Genomic DNA, 15,197 nt, shown 5'->3' on the forward strand with positions numbered 1-15,197 from the left:
AAGAGGTCTGAGAGGACCTTTTAAGAAATTGTGAGAGGTCTGAGAGGACCTCTCAAGCAGTCCTAAGAGGTCTGAGAGGACCTTCTACGAAGTTCTGAGGGGTCTGAGAGGACCTCTCAAGCAGTCCTAAGAGGAATGAGAGGACCTTTTAAGAAATCTTGAAAGGTCTGGTAGGACCCTTTAGCACTTCTGAAGGGTCTGAGAGGTCCTTTCAAGAAATCTTGAAAGGTCTGGTAGGACCTTTCAGGCAGCACAGAGGGGTCTGAGAGGACCTCTTAGAGAAAATCTGGAAGACGTTGTATAATCATTCATGTAGCCCTGAGAGGTTTGGGGGGACCTCTCAGACAGCTTTGCGACAGTGCGTCGTGCAACACCTCCCAGAGCAAGTTGCTACGTGTTTTCCGCGCCGCGGAACATGCTACCTCGTCCGCTTTGGAAAATAGATCGCAAGATTTCACGTGTTTGTGCATTATTCCTTCAAGGAACACGTGCCGTGATAACCTTGTATTGCCTTCCCCCCTTGAAGCTATTGTTCTTGCAATCCGTGCATTAGTGCACTGCACGTAAGTGGAAGCGTTTCGGCCAGTCGCCAGCGGTTGAATCAGTCTGTTTTGAAACGTTGAAGTGTGAGGACGTCGGCCGCGGATCTCAAGTAATTTGCGTTTTGTCTTCGGGATTGTAACTGTTTTTGAGGTATGTAGACGATGTCTCAAATATGCTTTTGTGATTGACAGCCATTCCTCTTCACTTTAGGCTTTTACTACTGTTCGCAGACACGCATTATGAGCGCCGATAGGAAGATTACCAACCACGTAACGTTACCAACGGCGCTGGGTGCCAAACGGTGTGTTATATATTTCGATGCCTACACACTGGCTTGCACTGACATTTTGAAGTTGTATTTCTTACAGATGAATCTCGTACGAAGTGACAGGTGGTGAGAACACAAGGTGGTGAGAACCCAATCTCTCCAGTTAGTTGGTGGCTTACGCAAGCAAGGGAAACTAGACGGTGCATCGCAAGTCCCGAAGTATACGTAAAACAGATGAACTTGATCACCGAGAAGCAGAGTTCCTCAAGAATATTTTTCATCGCCGCTGTACGGACATTGTGAATATGTGTCCCATGAGTTCACGCTTTGTGGAATACGACAGTATGTGTTGATGATGACTCATACGCTTTCGTAGACATGTAAGTGCTAAATCTAGTTTCTGTTGGTGCAATTTACCGTTTCGTGTAGTTTCTTGCGAGCGATCCTTCAACAAATATTAGATATTCACAATTCTGTAAGACATTTGAAATAACTGTTACATAATCACATAGCAGTGTGCATGCCTTGAGTTTATCTGTACAATCGAAGGAACTCAATATATGTGGAGTTTTGTGACATGTACTTGTCTGTATCTATGTCTGGTGTATCATAGCACTCTATGATTATACCACTCCGACGACAGGTGCAGCGTAGATGGCGAAATTGAACATTGATGTTCCGATGTCAGATCTGGGCATTAGCTGCTGAGAGGTCCTGTCAATCTGAGAGGTCCTCGCAACCTGAGAGGTCAGCCTGAGAGGTCCACCAGCCTGAGAGGTCCTCCCAACCTGAGAGGTCAGCCTGAGAGGTCCACAGGCCTGAGAGGACCTCTCAGCCTGAGAGGTCCTCTCAGTCCCATAACATATTAGACCTGAGAGGCCTCTCAGATACATTTTCACTGGGCCCTCCAACATGGCGGCCGGTGGCGCACATCTCTCCCACGCTCCCCTCTCCTATACGCGATCCAGCCTTTATACATAGAGATCAGTGGCTGTGTCCGCTGCTTTCCTTTCCTTTTTTTTTCTGAATAGACATACCCCCCTTCCGCTATGTAGATTTGCTGTAAATATGCATAAGTTACAGTGTTAAGCACCTTCCATTAGACCTTTATCCTTCCCCGTACTCCAGTGACACACGAGAAAGTGCTGGTCTAGGTCATTGCTCGCCAACCATCGAGGGAAGCGGACGCTTTTTCGCCGACTCCAGAGTCATCGCGGGCCTCCTTCACGTAGAGACAGCCCTCCTCAGGGCTGTTCTACCCAGCAGTGTCAGTTATACTTAATGGTTTTGGAGTAAGCTTATGCCGACGGCAAACTGGGAAAGCTATGGATGTAAACGAACACAGTAAAGTTCAACATCCGGACGAACGTAAGTGCACTCAACAGAAACGTCCTCGCGTAGATGATGACGATGAAATCGACAATGAAAATGACAGCGCGTCATGAGTTGCAAGCGATCTCTCTAGTAATGAAAACAACATGGATGATGATGGTTTCATCACAGTAGTTCATAAGAAAAACTGTAAAGCGGGAATTCCTGTGATCCTCAAGCCCGTAAACCCCGAGCAGTCATTTCTAAAGGCGAACCCTAATATGGCAGCAAAAGAAGCTCTAAAAGCAACTCAAGAACGTATAAAAAAAACACAGGATCGGTACTGATGGCAGACTTATTGTGATAACAGTTGCCACACTCCCAGCAGCTAAAGCCCTCCTGGCCCTAAAGGGTGGCCCTCCTGGCCCCTGGCTAAAGCCCTCGCAATCACTCTCGCACTGCACTTAGACAGACGTTAAGCTACACCCTCCCCTAGCTTAAATCCGTCCTATTCAAATGCATGGGGCATAAACCATCTGCATAAGTTGCATGATCGGGTGATCGAAAGTGATCGAAATGCAATATTCCGGTAAATTTTGGTCCCGCTGCGATAAAATCCGCCTACTGGTCGTTTCTAAGAGCTATATCAATCAAAACTTACCCTGGATTTGGCTAAAAAATATCTGTGAACCGTATATTACGCATACCGGTAGCCATCGCTTAGGGTCGACCCTGGAGAAATGTGCATGCGCTATGGACGGTGGCCGCCATTACCTTCACGGCAGCAGGGCTGGGACAGTGGGTGGGTGATCCAGGATTGCCGAGCGAAGGTGTCACCAGATCTATTCACTCCCGACTTCACCAAACGAATGGTTTAAGTAAATTGGTTGCAACATTTTAAATTGTTGAGTAAACCTCTGATAGTGCTGATGATGATTAAAGAGCCGATAAATATCCATTGAAAACTCCTGAAATACACATGCAGCAATGCACTAAAAATCTTTGAAACATGCAGCAAATCCAGCAGTTTTCAGCACTATTCAGTTTTCCCTTGTTCTTGGCATGAAAGGAACGCGTCAGATACATATTTGTCGAAACTTTAGTATATTATTAGGGATCACATGGTAAAATAAAGACGCCTTCGTTGAGGACGATACAAAAAAAGAAAATAACTTCCGCAACATATATAAATCATACAGATGAAGGTGTTTTCGGCACTGCACTACTTTCCCAACATTTCGTGCACAGGGAAACAAGAAACACTTCTTTCCGCATCTCGAACAAACCTTTGAGACGGAAACCAGTCTATCCCTTACAAAAATGAATGTGGCCTTCCTGCAGAGTTTCAGCGTACTTTCTGCGTACCCTCTCACCTCTGAGTGGTTTCACCCTTTCTGTGTACCAAGTAATACCAATAAGTATAAGTAGTACCAAGAATTTCTGCAGCGCCCTTGCAGACGCCAATGGCATATCACACCTGTAAAATTTGAGCATACTAGGTATGCAGACTGTCTTGACACTGCGTATGCATAAATGTCACCCGAGCTCGCGTGACAGGTGCTTTACTGCGACAATGCTTTTTTGAATAATGGTTTCAATAACCTATGATTAAATTTATGCATACTTTGATATGCGGTCATTAAGAGAGAAGCCTTACTATTTTTAGTTTCCTTTGAAGCACAAAGTTTGCTCTTGAAATATTACAGGTATATCACACCTGTAGAATTTGAGCATACTAGGTGTGCAGACTGTCTTGATACTCTGCACTTAGTCCGCGTGATCAAACTGGCATATGCTTGTACTGCATGGGACACGGTTAGCTAAAATCGCCTGTCAGTACCTCGCCGTCTCATATTACCCTGTCGCGCTTGAAAGTGTTGTGCCAATATTGTATTTGAAGGTGGACCATGTGCTGCACGTGTTTATTACTCGAACGAAATGGTCTTGCAACACTTGGAGATTTGAGATGGGATAAAACACGGAGTGCTGATTTTAGACAACCGTGTCCCCTACAGTACACTGTAAATCTCACGCCGCTTGACTACCGCTTATTCAGGAGTGACAAAATTGCAAAAATGTCGCCGCTGAATTAGAGGGTTTCTACGCGGCTTTGAACCTCGTCCTCGGTACTCACCTTCAGGCGGTTCCCAGGAGTTTGTATTTTCCATCGCGCTCTTTCACACCCTCTCCCATGCTATGTACCACCTTTCCCTCACTTCACCCATCTACCATGGAAGGTTGCCCCCAACGGTTGACAAACATGTGCCCAATATACAAACCAAATTCACTTTATTTTCCAGTGTCACATTATCTGTGCATGGAATGCCAACAAATACAGCCCCATACAAAGCGAATGTGGACCTATTTTAAACTTACTTTACCGCGGTTATCCAACACTGCTGCGTTGGAACGGTTGGAGCGGGATCACGGGCGGATGAGCAGGAAAAAGAAACACATGCGCACATGACAAGCACTTTTCCTGTTGAGTTGTCGATATGACAGTGTGAAGTTCAGTGTCGAGTCTTGCACGAAACGCAAACTGCATAGACACACATAGTCCGGCAGAGTGCGGTGCACTGTGACTGTGACTCTTCACTGTGGATTAGTTGCTGCTTCATCCACACGAAAGTCCAAGCAGACATACGGACTGCCGGGAGCACCTGCTGACGAAATATTCAGATCAGAACTCGAGACAAGCAGTTCTGGTTTCAAACCTACGTGCTATGATTCACTGTGCTTCAAAGTTGCCCAGTCGCGCTGTAAGGAACCTGCAAAGTTTAATGAAAGCATTCAAACATTTAGATATAGTGATCGGAGACGCACGACATATTGTATTGGCATGGCATTTCAGGAATTATGTCAACGATAAGACATTATGCCCGATTCCCGGGTCGGTCTCTTCAACCCTGCAACAAAGAACAAGATTTGAAAATAAGTGTGGTACGAAAAAGAAAAGAAAAAAAAACACAATTCAGCGATGTAGAATTCCGCACTCACTTGTGCCCCCGAGTTATCTCCGTATGGCACAGCACATCGCCGTATCTCCTTGGCACAGCAGCAATCACGGGGACCTGCGAGTTTCCAACGCAAAATGCAAAACTGCGTCTGCCCACACAAGAGGCCAAGCAAACGAATCTCTTGAAACATCGATTTTCAAAGCACAGTCTCACAGCAAGCAATGAAACAATGTGGACATACGCGTGCGTTCATAACATAAAGCTCGATTAACGTGCTAACGAACAACATGTATCTTCAACCTCGCTGAACGAACGATTGAACGTTTATGAGTTTTTCTATTCGGAAACGAGAAACAAGTAACATCAGCAAACTCACCACTCTCTTCTCAGAGATACAAAGAGTTCCACGCTCACCCGTTATCTGCATTCGGTCTTCAAAGACTCCACATGCTACTTCAAAGATGCCACATGCCCTAAAACCTGCAAGGTTTCCCTTGATCCCTATGACAAAGAACAGCAATGATGACCGTGTAGCCAGTAAGGAGCAAAAAGATCCTGGTACATACCGATGCCTTTCCTCATAAGCACGTTGCTGTGTGGAAATCAACGGATGCCACATCGTTTCCCTTGGTTCCTGCGAAAAAGAATGCGAATGGTGACCGTGGAACGAATAAAGAGTAGCAAGCAAAAGGTTCAGGTACGTACCGGTGCCTTTCGACATAAGCTCGTTGCTGTCTGCAAATTTGAAACGCGTATAGGCCTTGCGCCTCACCTGTAGGTGGCGGTAACGCTGGGCAATCTTGCGGCGGAAAAAAGCAACTCGTGGGGCAGTCGGCCCACGTGGTTTCGTTTTCGTCGGGCTTGTGCAATGGGGGACTGTCAAGCGGAGTTGCGTTTTTTTTAAATATTGGGTACTGACAGGTACTTTCAGAAGTCAGTGCTGGTTAAGGCACTTAAGGGCTGGTTAAGGTCTTCGGCTGCATAAAAGCAAGCATGTTTCGGACGTGTCAGCGACGTGGACAGCTGATTCGTGCGCAGCAACCGGCAAGTGCCTACCACAGACAAGTCTGTCAAAGGCATCTTACAAGGTGAACATACAAGTAAGTTGATGTGCATCTCATTGTTAAGTAATTCCATCCTCAAGCTTTCTGTCATTTTCCGGAACTCAGTTACGTCATGTCAGCACATGAACAGCAGTTATTTTTTCAATGTGAAGGCGAAACCCTCCTGTCTTTCGGCAATAACCTTTCATTGTGTTTGGCTATATTTCATTTTGAATAATGGTGTGGCCTGTTCATACGGTGAGCGTGACCGTTTTGTGATTGCTATACCACCTTATTTTCCAGGTTGGCATCACAACATATGAAATAATTGGGGCACAATGCAGTCGAAGGGCAGGCCGCCTCGGAAAGTGCAAACATATCGCAGCATTGTGTCATGATGTGAATCTTGAGGAGCCATTATCATATACCTCTTCTGCAAGAAAGTGGGGTGTGCCATCCGCAAAAGAGACATCCCCGTATAGTAAGAGGGCACGGGTCGAGTGCCTTATTCAAGTGGGCACTGCAGCAATTGAAAACCAAATGCCATGCCAACCAGCAGTTGTTGACACAATTTCCCTCCTGCAAGAGCAAGACGTACCCGTGCCAATATTTTCAGTGCAGAGTCCCTTTACAACAATGTTGGAGGCAGAGCGTTGGAGGCTACACATCAGAATTGCTGTGGACGACCAAGAATGCACACAGATTGAGGAAATCACATGCGAGCAACCTAACTCTATACTCTTTGGCGTGTTTTTAGAAAAGGAAGGCTATCAAGCTCTATTGCTCACTACATTAAAGTATGTAAAGGTGCAAGTGTGAACGTGCAAAGAGAATGTTCTACCGAAAGCAATTTCAAAGCAAACCCACAATGTATGGTATAACGAACGAAGATGTTGCACGGATAGAGTTCGAGAAACCACAGGGTGTTCTGGTCATAAGAACCGGTCTTGTTACAATGCTTCATCAACCATGACTATGCGGGTCTCCAGATGGACGGTGATGAATGGTGACGAAGTAAAACTATTAGAAATTAAGTGCCCATATCCAAGGCGAAACGACATTATTGTGGATTTTAAAGAAAAGATATGCTTCGTGAACTATCTGTACTTTGACAGGAACAAACAGAAGCTCAGACAGTCCAGCTGCTACTACACGCAGATACAATTTTTGTACTGCACAGGGCTGAATAAATGCTCGCTCTACATATTTTCCAAAAAGCAGAAGGATGTTACAGTAGAAGTTGCAAGGGACAACGAGTTCTTGGCGGAGGCAATCCCAATCTTAGAAGAATACTTTTTGTACTATACCTTCCACTGCTTTTCAGTGACTGGGATACATCCCAACCTTGATATTCTAAGTAGGCAGGTCGTAGGTACGTAAAATTTCGTTCCCGGAGGGGTTTCCTCGTACGTATTTCCACAGCCGACGATACAGCAGTTCTTGTGAGAAGATCGCGACTGTTTGTACGACGTGCCGTGCAGGGACAACGTGTTCACAAACCGACAGGAAACCAGGAAGCTAAGCAGGAACGCACTGGATAATAGCGACGACTCCCCCTAGAGTTGCTGCGGAATGCCGCCAGGGGATGAGATGTCGCTGCAGGAGCGATGCGCAAGGCCTATAGCGGCGCCACGCAAACCACGCTAGTTCAACAACAGACTGAACACGAACACAAGCAAGTGGCTACTGGAACACTGCCAACACATTTCTTCCGTCGGTGAGAACTTCATGAGGTACAAATTTTTTCTTTCTTTTTTGTGCCAAGTCGAGAAGATTCACAGGGGTTTAACTGTGCAGTTACGTGGTTCAACCCATCGGATACTTAACAATCCCGTTCTGTACCGCTTAAAACTTTTCATGCTGCAGCGTGAACCTCATGAATGAGACGGTTCTCGAAGGCGTACCGTCTATGAACCTCCTGTCTTTAATGACCCGCTCATTTGATCGGGTACGTAGCAGGTGCAGAGTTTAGAGTGACTTTACAACGGCATGATTTGAATAGCTTATGGTTAAATTTACGCACATTTCAATATACGGCCATTAGGAGTGAATCCTTACTGCTTTTAGCTTCCTTTATTAAAGCAAAAATTTGGCTCTTGAAGTTACAAAATTGCAACATATCTACACAGCTGCGGTTACCTACACTTTTAGCAGTTACAAAATTCCTGATTTCATTCTAGCGTATCGCATACGGAGTCAAATATATGAAGCATTGGGGACAAAGTTTGTGAACCCTTGCTCGAAGATAATCAGGAAAGAAAATAACTCAAACAGTTTACACAAGTGCAATGTCTTGCGGTGCAAGTGCAATGTCGCTGCGGAGTCTTTGTTTCTGTTTGTCCTGTACACTACCCACCTCACTCATGTGAACTATCATGAATGTACATATTTGTTGAGCACATTTGTGAAAGAGCACACATACGATTGCCAACTCCAGTGCACATAGACACACAATTTATTACAAGTTTACAATAGCAGCTCAATAGAGGTTTCTGACATACACACAGGCCTGATTTGACCAAAAAACAGAACAGACGACACAAAAGGACTAAAAACCAGCAACGACATTACTTCACGCAAGGCAGGGACACACACCAGAGATGTGGAAAAATTGCCCACGTATGTGGTGTATCTGTTCCCCTGTTTTGCATGAAGTAACTGTAGTTGTTTGTTTTGAGTCATCTTTTTTTTGCACAAGCTCATGCTTTTTTTACAGAATGGAATCACTCCACCAGATAGCCTGTATTTAAGCTATTTCATCTGTAGACCCCGAATATTTAAGCACAAAAAGTTCATTTTAAGTACCTATAATAGGCAGCAAAAATTTCATCTGATTGCTGGGTACGTGTTCTACACTGCTGGAAATACAGAAGGTATAATCAGTTAAGTTCCAAAAAGATACAGTACAATTAGAGGTAACTCCATTACTTCCTTTCCGATGGTACATGAACTGCACAGTCACATGTGTTGCAGCCAGCGCTAGCCGTGTAACCTTACTTCACCCGTTAAATGATATTTGTCCAAAGGACTCGTACAGCTGAATATTTATCTGTCAGCCTAGTTATCCCCAGCGGATAGCAAAACTTATATTCCAACTGGCTAGGTAGAAGAACAGTTCGTTTAAATCAGGTTTAGCGACTTATGGAAAACTAAAAAATGAAGTCAGAGTTCACTGCAGCAAAACTCAACAACGCTGCTGCTCAGATAAAGGATGAGTCGAGCCTCATGCATAGTTATCGTAGAAATAGCATACTAGCACCATTTAGCACTTGTCATTCGCTCGACTATGTTTTCAGCAAGTTGTCAGCCAAGCTGGCACCGTTTGTACGCGCTATTCCAAATTTTCTGAACTTGGATGCACAATGCTAGAAAATCTGGCAAACTGATAGATTTATGTGGGGCAAGTATGTGAATGAAGCTCTCCACTCATCAGCATTGAAATAAAATACGTCTTGGTGTTGTCTGAGTTATGACACACGAGACACCATTGCTTTGCCAGGAAATATCCAATTGCCAACTGTTGATATGTACATTTCTGGAGCGCACCTTTTCCAAGCAAAAATTGTAAACAATCAAGCACGGGGACTTATAACATACCCAGTCAGCCGCACGTGTGAAATCACGTTTTCTGTAATCTTACACTGCTAAAATAAATAGAATGCTAGGTAATTTTTCGAAGAAAAAGCATTTAAGGCATTTGCACCAAAATGGGCAGTCACACCGAAATACAATCTGTACACACAATTAAATAGATGCCGCTATGTTCCATAACAACGAATTCATGGCCCTGCACTGAAATGGCAGTATTACGACAACAGAAAGAAAGGTATTTGCCTGGGAATCCGGGCTCTATTTCTTCAGGGATGCAAAACAACATAGAGAGTTCCACATTATGTTCACAGTGCCGCAACCACACATGAACCTTTGACAAGACACAACAACGTTTTTAACGAAACCTGCATTAGTAAGCACTTTTCAGCATTCGCAGCCCTGATGTGAACAACATTATTGGTGGCAACTACCTCAATTAATTACTGTGTTGCACATGTCATCAAGAAATGAGTTCACAACAGCTAGCTCATGAACACGAAAGATAATTTTATTTGTACAACGACAACAACAACATAGATGAATGGATGATGATGATGATGTGGGATGTTTATTTGTACATGTGCACTGAGCATGCTCTAAAGCACCGAAAGTTACTATCTTGTTTATCCTACCAAATGTACAAGGTGTCCCAGAAAACGTGTCATTGAATTATAATAAGAAAACTACACCACCTAGGGTCATGCGGTCAACGGTATTTGTTCTTACTGGGTTTTTGCCACCTCCTCATGTGAATGTCGTGTAACGTAAGTTTAATTATGTAAATTTTTGCGAGCTTAAGTCGGAAATTTGCCTAGTAAAGGTCACTTTTTTACCCCACCAATATGAAGAGCGTGTCTAATTTACTCAAATTAATGATAATTGACAGGGATATTCAGGAGCTAATCCATCGGAAAAAATAGCCGAACATCATGCTCTACGGAAGTCGCACAGAATAGCGCACGATGAATTTTTCAGCGCAGTCTGTGTCAGTCCGACGAAAGGAGGTTGCAAACCCAGCCCACCCCGGCATCGCAGAAAGAGATAACGCAGGCATGGCTTATCACGTCCGACTTTCGCTGGGATAATGCTTTCCCTCTCCCAATTTTAGGAACTGTTGCTTTTTCGACTATCACTCTGTGGGCTGGCTTCGGAACCTCCTTTCGTCGGACTGCGAGCGATTGCGTTCAGAAAGACATCGCGCGTTATGGTCCGGTGCTCCGAAAAGCATGATATTCGGCTATTTTTTCCGATGGGATAGCTCGTGAATATCACTGTCAATTATCATGAATTTGAGTGAATTCGGCACGTCCTTCATATTGGTGGGGTAAAAAAGTGACCTTCCTTTGGCAAATTTCTGAGTTCAGTTCGCAAATATTTGCATAATTAAACTTGGGGTACATGACATTAACTTTACAAGGTGGCAAAAACCTAATAAGAACAAATACCGTTGACCGCATGATTCTAGGTGGCGCAGTTTTTTTTATTGTAATTCAATGACACGTTTTCTGGGACACCCTGTATGCAAACATAGGAATTATTCCACCGAGACTTGTCCACTGACTTCACACAGTATGTGAACATACCAATGCGAATTTTGGTATATGACGTGCGTAGGTCCTCAGTCTTGCATTTCCCGTACAATACAATCCGACCACTGCATTCTGCCTGCTTCCTCAAGTTATATCCTTTGAAATAGTAGGGCATAAGCTCCTGTTTTGATTGCCCACCTCCAGGGTGTAAACACTGGCCCCAAAGTCTGGGAAGACTTGACAACAAAAAGAATTTCTCAATGATTTGCCACTGTGCATGTCGCGTACCATTCACAAGGCGCACAAGTTGACCATTCATGGGTTCAAAGGCATTTGCGAAATAGTTCCACAAAGGGCCCCACATATCAACACAGTCACAGAGATGGGACAGTAGATGTGCATTATAAGTTATCTGCTCTTTCCCATAAAGTTGTTGATACTCCTGAAGGAAAGATCATATACTTTTGCGAGCTTTTCTGAGCTTTTCTGTTGGGACCGTGTCGGACAGAAAAAATGCATGAGTCTCACAACCTAGAGCCATTTCTTGTAGTAAGCAGAAGGTACATTTCCATGAAGAACAACAGGGGAGTAGAACAACAGCCAGTTTTGCCATTCTCAGGCCGAGGCATTCTTGAAATTTCCCATATTGGGTGCAAGTTACGTATACGCCTGTCAATATCAGTTATCATCGACCCTAACCTATAAAGAAGAGCTGCCTCGGTATCAAACCATATGCATGTTGTGTGCCTAACAACGCCTAACAGCATGCATATAGTCAACAACAAAATTTAGTAGAAATGAAAAGAATATTAGGAGCAGCAACACACTCTGACCCTTTATGCCGCACAGAGTTGCATGAGAATTCTCTGCAGAAGCAGCACAATCCACAAATGAGCCATGTGTTCTAGTTCTTGGGGTTGGTGACACAGCAGGGTAACCACGTGGCCATTTCCTTTGGGCACAACCTCTCCTACGTGCATACACCAGGCACAACCATAGGAACCATTAAATTGTGTCATGTTCATAACCATCGCCCTGGCAACCGTATCAACACAACAGGGCCCTGGGAAGATGCGCACTGTTTGTGATATGCCCTCTGGGTTGGTCGCAGTGCTAGAGGGGCATTCATTTGGTCCACGAAAGGACTGAAGAAGACATTCATGCATGGTTTCTTGGACCGAACCAAAGACCCGCTAGGAGGATACGCTTCGTACGAACTGTTTGAGGAAGTTCGTTTATTTGCAGTAGCAGGGGCCAAATGCTGTAACCAGAAGATTCGTAGAGTGGTACTCCGTTTGTATTCCAAGTGACTGTGACGTCAGTTTCTGTATTTGGCAGTTTATGGTATCCCTTGCTCGTTGTTATTTCGCCCACATCGTAACAGCGTGACCTTGAGAGCGCTTTGACATCAAGATCTTGCTATGGAAGCTTGTCCTTCACTTGCTCGCTCACGTCAAAAGAGAGGAAGTACGAAGAGTCCTTAAGAAGTGCGTCTACATGCAGGTCAACGGAACATGTACGACAATGAAACTCTCTCTCTCTTCTATGGTGCCAAGGTAACATGAGCAGGAGGGGCAGTAAAAATGATGCACCATTGTGCGATACTTGATAATCTTGAATTGCTTGAAGAAAAGGTACTGTGATGTCGGCAGTGCGGCTTCTGCGTGTAAATGTGCTTGTAAGGAGGCTCTCTGTAGCTTCTTTCGTACAACCGTGTCGAAGGCTATGTCCCAAAATCAAGACCAAACTTTCTCCTCTCGTAATGCGTGATCCCTGGTAGAGCTCTTCATTCTGTAACAAATGGGTGTTTTCATTAATCATTTCACTTCTGCTGAAAAAAAAAAAAAACACACCAACTCTGTTCTCATGTGTTATGATTGCTTCTTTAGTGTGTGACAATACTTGGCAAGCGTAATTATGGAACATTGTTCACAAACAGTTTGACACATTTTTTTCTGCACTGTCATGTCATGTTCACCCAGCTTGAAGCGGCTCTAGCCAAAAATCTCACTCTGCAATATCGATGCAAGTGAAAATCTGTTTTCTGGGTTAACGAGGGTCAACTGATGCAATACCATGAATGCACGGTCATAATATATTTTACTACTAGAGGTTGTGCTATGCATGACAGTAATATTGATCTATTTATTTAGGATACTTCTTGCTTAATAGTAAGCCATAGAAGGAAGGGCAATACACGGGACAATGCAGCATGACAATAACGCACAGGATAATAAAAATTCAACTCAAGTAACTTTCGTCTAAGTCAGTAAAAGAGGGCAATGTGTCATATTCGACAGCCTCTTGGGGGTAAATTATTGTGATTGGAAATATCAGCTGAAAAAAAAATGCTGCAAGATGTAAAACGATATTGCACGATTTGTCTTGGGTGTTTGGAGCAGGAGCTGTTTTGACTCGCTAGATTAATATGCAATGATGGATTGCTATAGTGTGGTGATTCGACAGCAAAGTGTCTTTACGCTTTGAACTTTGGCTGTATTTGATAAGGTGGGAACACCAGCCAATGCCAGCAGTTGTGCAGGTGAGACATAATGAGCAAACTTTCTGAAAACAAAGTAAACTGCTTTTTTCTAAAACTTGCTCCAGATAACTGATTTTTGCAATAGCTGCCGGAAACAACATCACACAGCCGGAGTGTACTAAAGTCTTATACGCAATAAGCTTGGTCCCGGTATCAACAATATGATAGATGAGGAAGTAAACATCAACTGGATTATTCTAGGTCCACTGTTTCACGTCATACACACCTGTTCTGTCCTTGCAGAATTTTCCATCTGTGGTAAGCTTTCTTCATCACTACTGTCAGATGACATGCTGTCTGTAAGCTCGTCCTGTGCAGAGATGGTTTGTGCCTGCGTGGACCCGTAGTTTCATTCAGTAGCCTCCAAACGGCAAGATTATTGCATGTTAGCATTCAGAAAAAGTTGGAAAATCTACCAAACAAACAAACTGGCGACGGTAAATCGTGCAGGGCTGTAGCATCAGAAAAAAAAAAAAACACTTGATGAACTATGTGCTAAGCATGCTTTAGTACACATGCAATACCTGGCGAGACTAGTTTTTAGTAAAATAACCAGACGCAAAAATCACGCTCTCTCTCCTGATACTGAAAGGTAGCATAATTAAAATCGCTAAAATCCCTCAGTGCCGGGGAGCTAAAAAAACGACACACCACGCAAAAAGTGTTATTTTAGATATTTTAATTACGAACTACCGAACCGCCCATTTTTAACCCCTTTAAAAAGACAGCACGCAACGTTAATCCGCTGCGGGCTAGTAAACTGAATTGTACATCAGCAATAACCTATTCTGATGTTCACCATCAGTACACATTCGGAAACACAACCTACTGGAAAGACAGTTTGTTTCTTACAGTCACAATCGTACAAAGAGACTCACCGTGTGTGAACCTGGGCTTGCTGCCAAGTTTTCGTCGTTCAATGTTTTGCCAGTTTCGCAACATGCATTTGCAATGCCCTCTTCAGAAACGTCACAGTGTTTCGTCCGACAGTGTTTCGCTGTCGGTGTCAGTTGAATCGCCTGATGCTTTCGCGGAATTCTTCGCGTGCCTGATCCGTGCGTGGTTTCGGAACAGTGTCATTAAACACTCACTGCCGATACCTTTTCGGCTTGGTATGTTTTTCATGTGCGTTATGGCAGGGGCGGATTTAAGGGTCTGTCATGGGAGCGGTGGTCTTAAGGAAATTTCGTGCTTTGCGGCACATCATCATCCAGGAGATAGGGTTTTTACATATGGAACACAGCCGTATGGGGGGGGGCAATCTCCCCCCCCCCTGAAGTCTGCTCCTGCGTTATGGTGGTGTTGATCGTCGAGACTTCACACCGTCACAGTAGCCACAATACGTCGAAACGCTGGTAGGGCGCAGTTTTCAAATTGCGTGGAAGAATGGGGAACCGCCAGCGGACGCCTACT

The 15,197-nt window shown here is 44.2% G+C and overlaps 1 long non-coding RNA gene across 1 annotated transcript; it reads left to right on the forward strand.

Moving 5' to 3' along the window:
• Nucleotides 1-574: 574 nt before the first annotated feature.
• Nucleotides 575-1,135, forward strand: LOC135368344 (uncharacterized). Its single transcript, XR_010414758.1, has 3 exons — nucleotides 575-693; nucleotides 754-844; nucleotides 912-1,135. It is a non-coding gene; the product is annotated as an uncharacterized LOC135368344 (long non-coding RNA).
• The last annotated feature ends 14,062 nt before the right edge of the window (nucleotides 1,136-15,197 follow it).

The sequence above is a fragment of the Ornithodoros turicata genome, chromosome 1, assembly GCF_037126465.1.
Source record: "Ornithodoros turicata isolate Travis chromosome 1, ASM3712646v1, whole genome shotgun sequence".
Lineage (NCBI taxonomy): Eukaryota > Metazoa > Arthropoda > Arachnida > Ixodida > Argasidae > Ornithodoros > Ornithodoros turicata.